Genomic DNA, 16,360 nt, shown 5'->3' with positions numbered 1-16,360 from the left:
CTTTTTTATTATGAGGAAGGTCTAGCACAAATCCAGAACAAGAATATATAATCATATACATACATCAGAGCCTCTGCCAGAAGAAATTGTAATAATTTGTTTGTAAACTGTGTGTCACCTCTGAGGTGTTAGAGATATGAGCTTTGGATCTAATAGGTCTACATATCCAAACTCATCTTTGCCCATTACCTCACTGACACTGTCTGCCCTGGTCAGTTGTGGGTAATGCCATTTCCTTCAAACAGTTCTGGCTGCTGAGGGAGAGCATTTATGTCTCCACTATGGATCTGTCACATGGTTTAATATTCACTGCTCACAATACACGTTCCTTTTCCTTACATAAGAGTTCCGTGAGAAGCAGTTCCAGCGCACAGATTTTGTAACAGTAAGTTCCTAATACTCTGATGACTGAAAGGCTTTGTAGCTATCCCCCCAAGGCTGACAAGGAATGGCAGGGCTGCTGTTGGCAACTTCTCCAACCTTTATTCATTTAGGAAAAAAGGAGACCAACTCTTCTACAACTCTGTCTCCCAGTGGAGTTTTTTTAAAATAAGTAGCAATAACCACCTTCATTGTATTCCTTCCTGATGATGAGAAATATAGATGCATTTCTTTCTTGGCAATTGATACCATCCATACATGAAAACAAAAATGATGAAGCTGGTTGTATGACCTCCAGAGAGTCTGGTGAGACTGGGACTGCCCTTCTGTGGGAAGTGAGGAGCTGGAAATATCCCTTGGGTACCACATGGGGAAGTCATGCTACTGGTTATGCTGACAGCACATGCTTAAGAAATGCCAAAGGTGGATCTAGCAAGTATCTCACGAAGCTGTTTTATTTCCATTTTTACAGTTTCCACAGAGGAACGGAAGTTGTTGTTTTGTTTGCTTGTTTGTTTTTCTACCAGGAGGCATTTATATTTACAAAGAACTGCTCTGAGCTCAACCTTTTGTACCACTCTGGAACAAGTGACACAAGTGACTAATGGCTTCCGTATGAGCACGTGGCTCGGAGCGAAGGAGACGCCTGACGCAGGGCCTCTGCAGCCCGCCCTTGAAGACTTCCCAGGCACAGGAAAGGGCCTGGTTTCTTGTTCATCCCAGGCAGACACACAGGACTGGTACATCCTTTGGAAATCACAGTGTTTGAAACTCATGCAGCTACACTGCTGACTGGTAGCTTGGCTGGTTGGAAGTGACTTCTCTGTGTCAAGTTTCTCTTTCAAACCCAGCCCAGAGAAGTCTGTCACAGGGGGTGAAACAGGAGTGAATGCTGGGATTTTGCTCTGTGTTTACCACATACACTGTAAAAAAGAGAAACATCTAGCGATTGCTTACTCTGTTCAGTTGTGGGCCCCTCACTACAAGAAGGACACTGATGCCCTGGAGCATGTCCAGAGAAAGGCTACAAAGATGGTGAAGGGCCTGGAACACAAGTCCTACGGGGAGCAGCTGAGGGCACTGGGGTTGTTTAGTCTGGAGAAGAGCAGGCTCAGGGGAGACCTCATTGCTCTCTACAGTGACCTGAAAGGAAGGTGTGGGGAGCTGGGGGTCGGCCTCTTTTTGCAGAGAATTTGGGATAGGACAAGAGGGAATGGCTTCAAGTTGCACCAGGGGAGGTTTAAGTTGGAAATTAGGAAACATTTCTTCTCAGAATGAGCAGTCAGGCACTGGGATGGGTTGCCCAGGGAGGTGGTGGAGTCACTGTTCCTGGGGGTGTTCAAGAAAAGTTTGGACGTGGTGCCTGCAGACATGTTTTAGTGGGTGATATTGGTGGTAGGGTGATGGTTGGACCAGATGATCTTGAAGGCCTTTTTCAACCATAATGATTCTATATTTCTATGGTTCATTTAGAGGCAAATCAGGAAAAGGACTAGGGTGTCACGGCACCTGCTGCATCATCACTGTGCAGCACAGCACACATCAGCATGCATGAAGCTCTGGGCAGAGGCTGCCATCACACTGGCCAGTCTTTGGGCTTGCCTTAGACTTGACTCTGGGCTGGGGCCCAGGACTACCAATTCAGTGTAGAAAATGACCTGAATTTTTCATCATTCTGGCAAATTTATCCACCAGTGCAAGAGTGACAATGAAGCTAGACAGCAATAATATGTCCCAAAATCTCTCAATAGTCCTATTTCTGCTACTGGGCATATAAATGCAGCAGCTGAAGAATAAGCAAAGTCTTGGCCTCTTGATGTAGTCTGCACCTTGGCTAGGGTAACGAAGTGAAATACAAACTCCCTTTCCACTGTGTTTGCAAACTCCCTACATTCAAAGAAAGTGGTGGTGATGGCAGGTAGGAATGGTTTTCATACATGTAGTGACTGGGACATCCGTGTACCACTGGGGAAATCTGGATTTAAATCTTATTCCTCTCTGACTGTCACCTCCCCTCCTCCTGAAAACCCACTAGCTTGCAGACTTTATTAATTTATTATTTATTATAAAAAAAAATGCTAACTGCCAGAGTGGCGGTGTCTGAGCATTCAAATACACTCTCACAAAGGCATTGCATAAATGTTCTTCTCCGGAGAACTGCCCTTAGATGTTAATGACAGGGGCTTTTTTACCCATTGTTTTACAACTTTTGATGTTTTTGTTTTCTACTTTCAGATAAACAGTCTCACAGAAATCATATCACAATTTTCCTTGCAGTCTCATGCAAAGCACTTTTTCTGACATTTTACTGTCATCCAGCAGTTACCCAGCAGACAGTTTTTCCCATTGCTCTTGCAACAATGCTTACTTTGTTTTCCAGTTTTAATGAGTTATATTAATCTATGCCTGCTTCTTTCTTGACAAGTTGTTTTCCCGTTGCTGCTCCAGCTTCTAATGTTATTTTAACAACCGATAAAAGAGCTCAGCTGGCAGCAGATGTGAATCTACCACAGCAGATTCTCTCTGTCAGATGTGTGCAGTATGAAATCACAGTTTCATTTAATCCATGCTGGTTTTGAGCTTCCTTGGGACCACTTCATAAGAAGGTGTTTTGGATTGTTTTTAAAAACACAGGAGACATCCTTAAGAGAACACTGCCTGTCCTTGCTGCAGACATAACTTTTATTAGAAGCTGCTTTTATGAATATAGAAATAATATTATAGAATCACAGAATTATAAAGGTGCTGGTTTCAATGTCAAAGTCCCTTGTGACTTCCCAACAGTTTGCTCTAGTCAGGGTATTTCAAAACCTGTTTCTCTATTAATTTGGAAGTGATACAAGCAGCTGTATGTGTCAAAGCTACAAATAGATTAACGACAATATTGCTGAGCACAAAGAAGGAAAGAAAGGTCCCTCATCAAGTGTAATGAGAGCAATATTTAATAGAAAACTGCTGTAAAGTTTGGTCAGCTCAGATATTTCATGCACACTGCATAGCCATCTGCATATGGCAACAACAGTGTGAGGTGGTGACAGTATGCACTGGCCCAGGAGACACAGAATAGTAGTATAATGCTGTCATCTTTTCATGGAGTTTTGTGAGCTCCCAAGGAGTTTTCTAGTTTCTCATCTGTGCTGATACTCCTTTTTTTGTTGTATGATAACTAACTAGACCAGTGGTGATCTGCCATTGTAGCCAAAAGTTATCAGTAGTTCTCCTTTCCTTGTCCTCATGAAAAAATACGGTCATATCTTTAAAAGGAATAACTGAAAGATGACGAACAGCAAGATGAACAAGGCCTAGCTTCCCATGGAGTTGTGTTTTACAGACCCCTGCTCTTCTGCAGGCTCACCTGCAGCTTCTTCCTACGTATCTCGCACAGTGAAGTTTCGGTGTATTCTCTGGCTGATGCAGAGCTACCCATCCTGCCAAATTGGCCAAAATCTGTGTATGTGCTGGCCAGATGGCTGCTGCCTCTTCAAACAGAGAGGATGCTGAGTTGACCATGTGTTTCACTCATCAGGAGATACTAAACAGGGCTTCTTTCCTCCTTTCAGCTGCCCTTTTTCATGGAGTTTGCAAGAACATAGTATCTTACAGATCTCTGCACCCCTTTCAAAGTTGGATGAAGTTGGCTGTAGCACTGATATTGGAGTTGGGAGACAGGTAAATGACACAGTTGCACAGGGGTTGTTCCCTTAGCAAACCAGGCTAAAAATGAAGAAGGAGATTTGTAGTTCAAAGAAGTTTTCAAGTGTTGCATATATTGAAAGACTGAAATGTGTGAAACAGCTACACAGAAGCAATATGCTAGAATGGTGTTTTGTAGGTGGCTGAAGAATGAGGAATTAAGTTCTAAAATGTGTTCTCTGTGATTGTCAAAGATAAACTGCTACCATGCTGCTACAGTTTCTCCTCTTCCCTGTGATACTTGGTGGTGGTTTCACCCATCTGGGCAGCTGAACTCCACCACAACCACACTCTCACTCTTCCTCCTCAAAGGGAAAGGGAGAGAAAATACAATGAAAAGGGCTCAATGGTTGAGATAAGGACAGGGAGATCTCTCAACAGTTCTCTAACAGTGCTCTCTAACAGGCAAAACAGACTCAGCTTAGGGAGACTGATGCCATTTATTGCCTATCACTAACACGTGAAAAACTAGAAGCAAACCAAAAACACCTTCCTCTCATCCACCCTCTCCTACTTCCTCCCCCGAGTGGCACAGGGGAATGGGGAAGGGGGGCTGTGGTCAGTCCCTGATGCTTTGTCTCTGCTGCTCCTTCTTGGTCCCTCTCTGCCCCTGCTCCCCGTGGGGTCCCTCCCATGGATGCCGTCCTTCCCCAGCTGAGCCTTTGGGGGCTGCCCACAGGCAGCAGCTCTTCAAGACCTGCTTCCACACGGCTCCATCCCACGGGGTCCATCCCCCAGGAGCAAACTGCTCCAGCACGGGTCCCCCACGGGTGGGGGCAGCTCTCCCCAGACCCCCTGCTCCTGCGTGGGCTCCTCTCCACGGGCTGCAGCTCCGGCCCGGGGCCTGCTCCTGCGGGGGCTCTCCATGGGCCGCAGCCTCCTCCAGGCCACATCCACCTGCTCCACCGGGGGCTCCTCCACCCATGAGGGGGCTGCAGCGTGGAGATCTGCTCCATGTGGGACCCATGGGCTGCAGGGGGACAGCCTGCTCCACCAGGGGCCTCTCCCTGCATAGGCCACAGGGGAACTGCTGCTGCCTGCCTGCAGCACCTCCTGCCCTCCTGCTGCACTCACCTGGGGGCTGCAGGGCTGCTTCTCACTCCTCTCTCTCCCAGGGAACTGGCCCTTATCTAACATGGGGCAGCTGCTGGGCTCTTCTTACTGCGGCCACCCCCACAGCCGCCCTCTACCAAAACCTTGCCATGTAAACACAATAAAGGTTGATACTGAGAGACTGAGCTTCTGAAAAACCTGCAACCAGCTTCAAACATAACTGTGTTTGAAGGAAGACTATAAGTCAGAGTTGAGTTTGTCTCCTACAAAGTAGTGACATTGACCAGGAACTGCAGATGACTATAGGTGACAGCAAAAAAAGCCGTTCAACCTGGTCTGCAATGTCTTGCATTAGATCAAAGACAAGGATAATCCTTGACCTTATAAGCAGAAGAACGTCGAAGTGGCTTAAGGATGAAGTATTATCTCAGTACTGGATTAAGAAGAGCAGAAAGGAGCAGATTTTTCAATGCTGTTGTGCATGTTTGGTAAAACAGTTAAAGTAGGAAAGGAATCTAAAACAGGGTGATTTAGTGAAGGGGAATACCTGAGGAAATCAAACCTCACGCTCTTATGAGAAGACTATAAGAAGGCTTTCTCTTCACAGACGAAAAGTGACCAAAGTCATTTGCTTTGATGATGGCCTAGAAGATTACAATTCTGGAGAAGAGATTTCTGACTACAGGTGACTCTTCACAGAATCAAAACAAACCAAAAAATGCAGAGTAATATGAAGCTGACTGTGAAGAAATGATGGGAAACATTTCTGGGTGCAAAACTTAACCATTGCAAAAATGTACTTGGGAATGTCATCCTGCTTGTGTTTACTTAAAAGCCTTCAAATTAAGCCTGAAAGTCTTTCCTGAATATGTATTGTAGCTCCAAGAGAGTTACAGGCTTAAACAGGCTTAGAGACTTAAATAGGCTTAGAGACTTAAAATCTATGAATTCATGATAAGCCTTGTCAAACAGAAGTGCCTTAGCGATACAATGAGCTGGAAAAAGGAATGCCGGCAGCCAAGCAAAGGGATCCTGCCCACCTCATTTGTCTGGGGAAGAGGAAATTAAGAGGGTGGCATATCTCAGTTCCCGAACACATCCCTCCTTCCTGATCTGCCATTTCTCCCACCCTGACAATCTCCTGCCTCTGACTTCACCTGTGATGGGAATCGTCTTCCTGAATATACTATGGACTTCTGAAGTGGTAGGATGAAAGTGCAGCCTTTCACGAGGCTCTTGCCTAGTTCACACCTTGCTCTGACAAGCAAAATTGTCTTGATGTTCTCCAAAATTCATAAAAGAGGTATAGTATGCCCTTCACATCTTTGAATTTGACTACTGTCCAGGTATCCTGCTAAGGATTTTGATGCCTAACTGAAGATGCTTTAGGTTTTAAATGGGAGCCCTGGTGCACATAGTCAGTGTCGTCCCAGATGTTTTTCTCGATCTACTAAGGCTCTGATTTGGAAAGGAAAAAGCACAATGGGAAAGGTTGCCTAATAATTGCTTTGGATTTTGTTAATTAATGATTACACTGAAAGAGTCAATTTGCCTTGTGCTTACAACCACTTGCCTCTGTCACAGTCCAGCAATGTACTCACAGTGCAGTACTTCAAGAGCACAGCTCTTCTCCTCCTGCCCTGTTGGACACAATTCAAGTGCTTCACCACTTCTAAACAGAAGAAATTAATAATCCTTTTGAAAATGAAATGACATTGGTATTTATTCACAAAATAACTTATTTATTACCCTACAAAGTCAGGCTAAAAAATGTCCATTTCACATGAGGAAAATTTTTAAGCTGTTTTGTACTGGATTTTCACAGTATGGATGCAGCTCACTCTCTGGGGAAACTCAGAAAAGCATACTTTGTTTCCCACTTTGGATTCAAATTCCTAAAAGGCTTATAACAAGCAGCCATCTGGCTGCTGTTTAGCGTCCCAGATGAAATAAGGATGGTAGCCTGAACCATGTGTTCAGGGACACCAGAGAACAGGTGTCCCTATCATTGAAATTACCAGAGTAATCAGTAAAGAGACCAGAATCTCTGGGGTATATGCAGTGTAAGTAACCTTTCCATAATGAATGGGGTTAATTTAATTTTTTAGGCCATTAAACTATGGAGGTTTTCTGTTTGATTTATTTAATTTGCAAACAGAAGCATCTTGAGTGTCCCTAATGCCAAGTTTTTGGTATTGTTGTATTTCTAATATTAAACCTCACATGATGGGTGCTGTGTGCCTGTCCTGAGATTCCTTGTCTGGAAATAAATGTACTTGTCAAATTAAAGGACACAAATTACATAGGCAAGATGATACTTTTTTTAAAAAAGCTCATTTATTCTTCCTCATTGCTATTTTAAATTGTGATAGTTGAACTGTTGAGATTAAAACAATTGAGAGAATTCTTTTAACACAGAAATCACAAATTAGAAACAAAAGCCTATTTTTAGAAAGAACATATTTGTAGTGGGTTTTCTAACTGATCTCTGAGTGGAGTTTAAATAGATTCAGTAATTCAGTAGTTTTATGCTTTTTAGAGTCATTTGATGGTAATGCTATCCAGAAGAAACCTTTTTGCAGTTCAATTAGAAAGACAATGACTCCAAAAGGGATATTTTTCAACACTCTGAAGAGCCTGGATTACATTGCTAATGTCCAGAACTGTGTACTTTAACATATATAGAGAGGGCAAAGTATTTATATTTCAGGGGGTTATAGCAGATGTAAGAACCTCAGTTTTACTAATAACCTGAAAATGTTTTGAATATGACCTTTGGCTTTGAAATGTTAAAGGCAGACTAGCTTTCCCCTTATTATTTCAGCTTCACAGTGAATAATGAATGACACATGCTTGTGGTTAGTCCTGTCCGAGACCTTTCCACCGTGAAACCTATCTTTTTCTTTACCCAGAAATTACTGGTGGTCACTTACTGTCACAGGAAAATATACCTTCTATTTAATTCATGCTTACTTCATTTGAAGTTGATGTAGTAATGGAGAATGTTTTTATTCAAGGACTCAAGTTTAACAGTATGCAGGAACAGAAGAGAAGCAACTCCAATTTAGTCCATATACACCTCACATGCCAGTTCAATATAGAACCCAAATATTTCATTGTTTTAACATGATGGGCAAAATGTGTAGCTGTTTGGTTCCCCTGTGATTGCATGATCTGAAAAGGAGAGAATAGATAAATAGAGATAATTAAATAGGAAGATCAAAATTTTAGAAATCCTGGCTTCTAATCCTAACTGGCATTGACTTAGTCCATGCCTTTAGATAAAGTGCTTTAGTGGGGGATCATTTGCACACATTTTCTGACCCTAAAAATGAAGTTACAAGAAAGCAATGAGCCTGAGAAATGAAGATATTAAGAAGCAATGGTTAAATAAAAACCTTATCTTTGCCTCAAATTTTTCACTTCTGAGTAAGAACCTTCATCTTCATTGAATTGTTACAAAGCTTTATATGTTAACATTTTCAAAAAAAAAACAAAAACAAAAAACAAAAAACTTTTTGAGTTATTTATTTTGTATAAAGTGGTGTAATTTGGCCATATTCCTTTCTTGGGAAAATGGGAGATGATGGAAAATGAATTGCTGAAAATAGGGGAACTAACGGATAGAACTGGTCAGACAGCAGAGGTTGCTGTAGGTGGCTTAGCATTGGGCTGAGACGCAAAGGCAGGTGTACAGGCTCAGCTGTCCTGCCTTTGCACCTCTCACTCCCACTGCTGCTCACACAAACCACACCAACGTGCTGCACGCAGATGGTCCCATGCCCGCAGTGACACTCACCCCCTCCTTTCCCACCACAAAGGGAAGAAGCTACCCATAACACCAAAACTCTGTAAGGTCCCACATTTGTTATCTGTTTTTCTATTCCTGTCCTTGCCTTGTTCATCCTTGTCAAATAATGCAGCTCATTCTTCCTTTCCTCTCCTCAGTTCATGACACAGAGACCTCATACAACATATATCCAACTATGTAATTGCATTTAACTGATTCAGTCTTCCATATATCCAGCTACTACTACTTCAGTGATGACTTTTAGTTATCAAAGTGTGGTGTAGGCTTAAAGGCATTTAATTGTTCAGGCTTTTGATATTAAAAGAGAATTCTTGAATATAAGATTAATGTCTCTTCATGGTCATTTCAATTTCTTTAGATGCATATTAACAATAGCAGCTGGAGGAATAAGATATCCACCCATATCTGAACCTCTCCTGGCAATTCTCTGCAATGCAGTCTTCCTTGCCATAAACCTATTCTCTTTTCACAGGGTACATCCATACCACAGGCGCAATGTTTCCTTTCAATGTATTCAAGGAAGATACTGCTTTATTTCATGCACCAACAAAAAATTGGTGCCTGATTGTCACAGTCCATGTCAAGACAAAAGAACAGTTGGTAGTAATGTGAATAATGTTTGTGCAACCTTGCTTGTGATGCATCTAGTTTGGAGAATGACTAAGTTTAGGTTTTCTTAGTAACTCCATTATGTCAACATTTCCTGGTTGCAAGAGTCATGGGTTTTTCTTTCATTGAAACAAGCCAAGCTGGGCAATGTGGCCTTTTGCTGGGCAGTCTGGAAAGGCAAGGCTACAAACTGCATGAAGTTACAGCTGAATCCACTGTTGTGCATTCTCTCCATCCTCCACCCACATATTGTTTTGCTTTCCTAGTTGTTCCATGAGGACCTCTCCTTCTCAATTTTATTTTTCCTTTGCCTGATGTAGGGTTAAAGAATGAAAGGGAAACACAGAGGGAAAAAAATGAAAGTGGAAATGATCAGGACAAGAAATATGACCAGCTGTTTAAATAACAAAGCACTCTGGAAGTGCACAAAGAATAAATTACTCCTTTTCTATTCTCATTTTTTTTCTTAATCTATTTATTTCTATAGAATCCTTGATGATTTATGTGAATGATAAAGTGACCAAAGAAGACTATCTTCATGCTATTCCCTTTTTCTGAAAGTTGCACAGCATTGTTGTGTTAAGCCAAGTTGTTAAGAGTGTTTGCCACAACTGGACCTAAAGAACTGTATAGCAAAATTTGAAAAACAGCAACCATCCACTGAGTTTTTCTAAGAATTATTCATATTGTATATGCAGTCTGCTCATAAAAAAAAAAAAAAAAAAAAAAAAAAACAACAACAAAATTGGCTTCACTGGATCATGCTGCTGTTGACTGCATTTGTTCTCTCTTCCCATCCAGGAAAAATGAGTTTTATGTTTCATTCCAAAGGCACAATAACTTGTCAGTGTTTCTATTTTTTTTCCAAAGGCAAGTCCTAATTTCCTGTGTTAGCTGCCCAGAAAGCTGTGTGCTGGGGCTCCCAAATCCCCCTGGTGCAGTTAGCCGTTCTGGTGTTCCAGTGGAAGGTGCTGGTGGAGAGAGAAGGTCTCTCATCATTTGCGTCAACTTCAGAAGGAAGATGGAAAGGTTGGGTTTAACCCAGTGTTAAGTGGGGAGACGTGCAGACAGCATGGCAGTACAGTGATGGGGTGTAACCTGCTGTTCTGGGAGTCCTCTGGAGCAGGTTTAGGGGCCAGAGTAACACCAATAGACACCAGATTTTGTAACTAAAATCAGAAGATCTCAATTATAGCAATCAGGTAAGAGTTCAGCTTAGTGGTTGCAGCTATCCTGGTAAATTAAACATGACAGAGATCTCTACCTGGAACAGGAGCCACTTCTCTTAGGAGAGCTCACATACTCTTAACCCCTCTTGCCTTCCCAGACACGATGGCCACAATTGGGACACTCTCCTAGGAAAGGCTCATAGCCTAGGAAACTGCCATGTGTAGGAAGTTTGGGAAGTCTTTTAGTTGTCTTGCACCAAAGCCTTGCTGAGGACAATTCTGGTGATGTAACAACATTAAGTGCCAGTGCCTGGGAACATCCCATGGTGTTGGTCTAGCAAACACCGTGTTTGCCTCATACTTCAATGCAGCACACAGCAAGTACAACACAAGACAGATCCCCTTCACATAACTTTTTTGGTGAGCCTGAGTTCTTGGACCCAATATATAAGTACATAGCCTCCAAATACTTAAGCCTTTTTGAAAAGAGAATTTTTCCCCCTGTGCACTGGAGAACGGCACTATAAGAGGTTACGACACGGAAACATCAGAGTCCTGTGGCTCAAAGCTGTGTGATGCACTGCTCTAGTGTCATCAAGAATCAGAAAACAATAGCCCCATCTTCTGCTGGTGTACAAGGTCCCCAAGGAGATCTCCTCTTATAAAACCAGGCTGGGATTTTGTTTATTGTCACACACACACAAGAGAGAGAGAGAGAGAAAGAGAGACAGGGCGTTCACATCAACATAACACAGGGACAAAATGTCTAAACTGGGTTACTTGTGATAGAGGAGAATATAAAATACCAATAGCTTCACAGACATGTATAGTTACTGTGGTTTATCCCAGCAGGCAGCTCCTCAGCACCACACAGCCATTTCCTCACTCCTCATACCCTTGCAGGGGGATGGGGGAAAGAACTGGGAAAAAAAAAAAAAAAAAAAAAAAAAGTAAAAAAAATCTGGGTTGAGATAAGGACAGTTTCATAGGAAATAAAAGGGAGAGAAATAATAATAAGAAGAATAAGAATAACAGCAACAACAACAACAGCAACAAAAGAATATGCAAAGCAAGTGATGCAGAATGCAAATGTTCACCACCCACTGACCAGGGCCCAGCCAGACCCTGAGCAATGCCCCATCCCCACCGCAGCCAGTCACCCCAGTTTCATTTCTGAGCCACATGGTGTGGGACATCACTCTGGTCAGTTTGGGCCAGCTGCCCTGGCTGTGTCCCCTCCCAGCTCCTGGAGCACCCCCAGCCTCCTCACTGGCAGGGCAGCACAAGGAGCTGAAAAGACATGGGCTTTGTATAAGCACTGCTCTGCAACAACTAAAGCATCAGGATGTTATCAACCTTATTCTTATCCTAAACCCAAAACACAAGACTATGCCAGCAACTAGGAAGAAAATTAACTTATCCCAGCTGAAACCAGGGCAATAGCTTGCTTCAGTGTGCTGTTTCAAAAATACCTCTTCTCATGTACAGTTTAGCTTCCCTTTAAAAGACGTTGAGCTAGATGCTTATTTCTCACACTAAATTCTTATGCAAGACAAAGAGGAAATGGCCTTCATATTTTTTGTATCTGTGAAGTCGAATAGTCAGGTATGCAGTAAAGGACATCAAGTGTGAAGGAAGTAAGAGAAACGAGTGATCAGAGTAGTTGTCACAATCTGAGGAGCAAGGAAGACAAGTGACTTGTGCCCTGTTGCTCACAAATACTCTGTCTAGGGAAAATGAGTCCTGTGAAACTGCTTGTTTTCAGGGCAGAAAAAGGAGAAACGGCTGAGTCACTGAAAATAAACAGGAATTTGAGATTGTGACCATCCACCATCTGATGCAAAATGCTGAGTAAAGTTGAAGAGATTTCTCTGCTAGCAAAGAGGAACTGTTTACTAACCTAATGGCTTTGCTCTGGTATATTTTTAAATGAAATGTCATAATCCTTGGGGCCAGTGGTTGTTCTGACAAAATAAAGACCAGATCCTCCCAGTTGCCACATGTCACAAGTGCTGCTAGGGCTGTCTGCACTAAATTCAGCTTTCTGGCAGCATTCTCATTAACCTGCCAAAAAAAGAAAAAAGAAAAAAAAAAAAAAAAAAGAAACAGACTTACCAATGAATTCAATACCACGAAGTACTATTCTTAAGGTAATTTTTCTCAGGTAGAAGAAAACAGATAAAGTGAGTTCCTGTAGAAACAAGGAGAGGTTGATCACTTAAACACAACTGAACTGAATGACCAGGTACACCTGTAGTGTTAACAGTTCTGATGACAGTAAAGCTGACCCATGCTTGATAATGAAGAACATAAGTCTTCGTTTCCTGGGGAATTCAGATTATTTCACTTCAGTGGAAAGAACTTGATACATACAGTTCCTGATCCCCTACCAGCCTGTTCTGTCCTTCAATAGGTACAGAAGTTTAAAAGTATGGTTTAAATATTCAGAATTAATACTGCAGTTATTGCATTGTTTGAGAGTGATCAGATTTTTGAAGAGACAGCTGGGAGCCTGGCATAGGGGTTTCAGTGATGTAAAATTATTTAATGGAGTTGGATGAATTATTCATTGTGAATCATTCATCTGACCAATGTGGGAACTTCTCTGTCTATAAATTATTCATAATTTTTTAAAAATTTAAAATTAATATTCAACCTGCCTTCACATTTATCAAGGCTTAGAATTTGACTGTGCATACATTTGGTATGCTAAAAGGTACAAATCAAAGAACTTTTACATTACACTAGCTGCCTAAATTTATTTTTCTTTCTTCCATTTGTCATGGTATTTTGAAGGAGCATGAACAAAAAAAAAAAAGCCACGAGTTCCAAACTGAAAGAAAGAAGTGAGAGAGCATGAAAGTTCCTTGTCCAGACGTTAGGTCATGAATGTTTGTGCTGGTTTATGCATTAACAGCTAAAATGCAGGGAAGGAATTAATTTCCATATGCAGCTTCCCTTATTGAGCAATGCTTAACAAAAGCGCAGCGCACCCCTTCCTGCTTCTCTGCAGTTGCAGTAGTATTGAATTAATTGGTAACTCACTCTCTTGGTCCCTTGAATTAAGCAGGGGTTGCTTTTGGAGAAAATGGTGTATTTAGTAAATTCTCTCTGAGGTGGCACAATTTAATCCTACTTGATTTTCTGATTTGCCTAGCTGCCCAGTCTTTCCAGTGAACACGCAGTTCATTTAGAGGGAATTTTGCTCTTCTTCTGGCTTGCTCTTCTGTTTCTGTTTGTGAGTATGATAGAAAGAGTTCACAGATCATAAACTAAAGACAGTAAACCAGGAAGCAGTGTTGGAAAATGCTTTTAAATGACTTCTGTGGTTTTGTCTGTATGGCACACTGATTTCATACACAGGGCACAGTGTCTGAATTGCTTCAAATGATGAAGAGAGTGCTTCTTGTTATATACCTGTAGTGCTTAAAGTGCTAATTCAGGAAGGCTGAGACATTCATACTCTGAATGGCACTCTGAGTAGTTATCTATCTTCACTGATGTTCAAAAACAAAACAAAACAGAACACACACAAAACAAACAAACAAACAAATAAAAAACCCAACACAATATTAATTATGCATCCCAAACTCCACTATAAATCATTTGCTGAATCACTACATTAAAAAGTCATGATTTGCATAACAAAATCAAAGTTTTTTCAGTTGTTGCTGGACAGTCCCAAAACCTGCATGCATCTTTGTGCATCTGTGCTCTCCTGGGACCATTTTCATCACAACCCAATAATCCGATTAATCCATTATCTGCACTTAGCCTTTATCAAGATAAAGTGACATATTGATTTTCAAGCATTACACAAACTGAAAAAGCAGGGAGTGCCATTTGAATGTAAGTATGCCAGAAATCACATTTATCCCTGAGGTTCACAAGGCCTTTCTTATTCTAAACCTGTTTCCTTCTGAGTAAACAGAATCATTTACAGAGAAAATGTGTAATACGTGACAGAGGCATAGCATGTCAATGTTAATGTCAAAACTCTCTCTTGTGTGAGTGTTTTGAGACATTTGGGTGTGCAGTTCACACCAATAGCATTAAAAATTCTGCCCATTTCTTCCATGTTAGCACCAATTTACTAAGATGCCATGTTCCACACTGAGTGCATGTATGATGCATGATATCTATGAAGAGTGGGATAATTCCAACAGACCAATGCAACAGTGATTTAAGAATGTAGACATGTAACATACTGGCACAAAGATCCATCTACTCCATTATTCTGTGTCCAACAGTGGCTGATCTTGGATAACTACTGAAAATGTAAATCAAGAGAGGAACCTCATATGGTATTTGTCCATGTGCTCCAACAGTCTGTGGATGATTTTCAGAGACAATGTGGATTTTCAGAGACAAAGGAGTGCTTTTGTATTCAAAAAAAAAAAAAAAAAAAAAAAAAAAAAAGCCTGTGATGGTTTTCTGTTCCAGAAAATGTGTGAGGAGCTCCACAACTGTACTTTGTTCAGATAATAAGAAAAAGAAAAAGAGAACAGTCTAATCCCAAATCTCTTTGTGTAAGTTTATTGGTGTTTACAGTATCACTTCTGATTTGCCTCTTTCTAGTCCAAGTCTATGCTGCCCTTCTATATTTTCAGTCAGTTGAGTCTGTTCAGGACCTTATCTATTAGACAGCATTAGATCTGTATAAAGGCATGTTGAATGCCATGCAACCTTCAAAGTAGGTAGTCTTGGCCATGACAAGGGAATGGAGACACAACAATCCACAAAAAAACTAAATTCAAGTGCTTTGTCTCATGTAGAATCCCTGTAAGTGAAAATGTACTTGCTGACAGAGACGATTTGCAGGCTAATCCCACCTACATGACTTTCTCTACAAAATAACCCCTCCAGCCCCAAAAGGTAGAGTGTGTAGAGAATTCTATGCTCAGCTACTAAGCTCTTTTTAGATTTGGCAGTAAACTCACATTGCTGTGCTTTTTCAACCACGCTTGAATACTAAGCTCAGCTTCAATGGCACCGCTGTTCAGCAGAGGCCCACCACCAGCAACAAACTCAGACTCAGAACAGTGCCTGAACTATTTATTCGCAAACACAATTTCTGGTTACACATGGTTGGTCACTGCACATACATTTCCAGTTGCATGGAAATGACTTGTTTCCTACTAGGTGTTATTTCTACTTCAGTTGCTTGGCTCTGACTTCTGCTCCTGGAGCCAGACTGCCAGGGGAACAAAGACCGGTGCCAGATCTTGGAGACAGATGCATTCTTTTCAGGCAGATCAATGAGCAAGGTGGAGGGCAGAGCAACTGTCTTGTACTGTTGCTCACAAAGCTGTGATTTATTGTGCCAGCTCTAAGAGATAAATGAGGTCCTGAGTCAAAGTGAATCTTCTAATTGAATTATATCGCTTCCCAGATGGCGATGACCTTAAAAGCCCAGACCACGCAAAGATACAATCTGAACGGAAATCTGGCTCACATTGCGCATTAACCTGTGCATCTTCCTGGGTTTTACTCTATTTATGACTCAATGAAACTAGCAGCTGCTATTTTTAATGTAGTAAGATAAACATTACTTCTATTTCTGGTACTGAGCAGATAGGAAGCCCTTCTGTTCAAACAAGGGAAAGCCTACAGTGATCTCTTGAGCCATTGGCAGCTCTCAAGC

This window comes from Aythya ferina (genome assembly GCF_964211825.1).
Source record: "Aythya ferina genome assembly, chromosome: Z".
Classification (NCBI taxonomy): domain Eukaryota; kingdom Metazoa; phylum Chordata; class Aves; order Anseriformes; family Anatidae; genus Aythya; species Aythya ferina.
Note: the sequence above shows the minus strand (reverse complement) of the source record.